Here is a 1812-nt window from a genome sequence, read left to right on the forward strand (position 1 = left end):
AAAGATTCTTACTATGTATGGTGACGAATGTTATGGTGATCATTTCGCCATATGCAGAATCATTACTCTGGACACCAAAAAGTAGTATGCTAATATCAATTATAACACAGACAGGTGATAGACAGGCCAAGCTTAAAATAACAGGCAGTGCAATGACTTTACACGGCTTGTTTACGCCAGAGAATAACCTTTTCTCGTGAATTTGATGGTCTGGTTCCCAAATGGTATGTCATCTGGCTGGAGTGGGAGGAACACCATTTTTGTGGGCAAAATGGGTCTGTCAGCTGATCGTTGAAGGCCATGAAACGTCACAACTAAATATGCAGCCTCGCGAGTTAAGCAGATGTTCAATAAATTTATACCAACCGCCCTACACCCCTGTCAGCCACAGTCAGGTGACGCCAGCCCATCTGACAGCTGCGTTTCCCGGTGTAAACTGCCAAAACCCGCTGTCGGATCTTAAAGACAGTGGAACAGCCTGGCTGCTCTACTGTGAGCGGGCGTGAGGGCGCAGACCGGCGCAGAGGCTTCCCCTGGGAGACGACCGGCGGCAGCAACAGCGCCCAGCCCCTCTGGAACGGACGGACGGACGGACGGACGGACGGACGGACGGACGCACGCGGCGTTACACGGAGTCCTGCACGGCAAGGGAAGTCAAGTTTAATTCCACGCAAAGGCGCACTCCCAGGAACACTGCCGAGCGAAAAGCAGCGCATGGCAGGCTGCCCAGGACTCTGGCCTTGAGGCTAAAACCAGCGTCCCCCCGAGCACTCGGGCCACCCGACGCCTGCGCGGGGCTCACTCTCCGGAGGGGACCTGCAGAACCGCCCGCAGGGTGGCATCGAGGGAGGGGTCGGGGAGGGGCGCGTGGTGGCCACGGCGGCTCCCGGCCGGGTAACCGCAGGAACGCCAACACTCCGGGGTCCCCCGCGCGGGCGGCGCGGGGCCAGGGGCGCGACGAACCCCGTTCTGGGTGACTGCCTCTCACCGGCTTGGGCGAAGAGCCGGTGTCAGGAAAAGACGCTTACACGAGGGGTCTGCAACTGCGTCCCTGCGGCGCAGTCTTCGAGTTCACAGCCTCGGCCAGAAGTCAAGCGCGAGGCGCCAGGGCGCAGAAGACAAGCTCACCACAGCGCGGCGAGGAAAGGCGCCACCTCCTCAGCGCTCCGACAGGGCCAGGGCCGTGGCAAAGACGCCTGGGAAATGGAGTCCAAGCGCCCGGGCGGTCCCGGAGGCTTCTGGGATTTGCAGTCCAAAGCCCGCCGTCTTCTCTTGCGCAGACTCACAAGTCTCTCGAGAAGGAAGCGTCCAGAGTGGTGCCGCGCCGTCCTCCCACCGGAAGTGTCCGATCGGAACCAGCCCGTGGGAGCGGCGAGTCCGGGCTTGGGGACCCGGGCGTCGGGCGCGTAGCCCCCGCCAGGTGCCTAGGTCCGAGCAAGTTCTCTTCAGGACTGCAGCAGCCTGGGGCGACCTGGAGCCGGGACCTCGGAGGATTCCCGAGGAAAGGCGGAGCTAGGTTAGTCTCCGGGAGGGCTTTCGCGCCAGCCTTTCTCGCCAGGCGATGGGGTTTCCATAGTTACCCCCGCCGCGCGTGATGTCATCGTTAAGGGCCGAGGGGGCGTGGCTGGGGGGCTGCGCGTGGTCCGGCTTTGCCCGGTTCCCTGGGCCCTGGTGAGAGGAGTGGCCGGACGTGATCGGCCGAGATGGGAAGGGTGGCCTCTGGCTCCGATTGGCTGCGTTGTTGTCAGAGGAGACTGTCCCGAGGTCCCCCAGTGACTCCTGTTCTGCAGGGAGGAGCGACCGCCTTTTTGT

The 1812-nt window shown here is 62.0% G+C and overlaps 1 protein-coding gene across 1 annotated transcript in view; it reads left to right on the forward strand.

Annotated features, from left to right (window-relative positions):
- The first annotated feature begins 1415 nt into the window (after positions 1-1415).
- The window catches only part of ZNF165 (zinc finger protein 165), a 7954-nt gene continuing 7557 nt past the window's right edge, over positions 1416-1812 (forward strand). Inside the window, exon 1 of the mRNA XM_004695436.2 lies at positions 1416-1516. The gene's annotated coding sequence lies outside the window, so the exon portion shown is untranslated. The remainder of the gene's footprint in view (positions 1517-1812) is intronic.

This window comes from Condylura cristata, unplaced genomic scaffold, assembly GCF_000260355.1.
Source record: "Condylura cristata isolate star-nosed mole 26May11 unplaced genomic scaffold, ConCri1.0 scaffold00063, whole genome shotgun sequence".
NCBI lineage: Eukaryota > Metazoa > Chordata > Mammalia > Eulipotyphla > Talpidae > Condylura > Condylura cristata.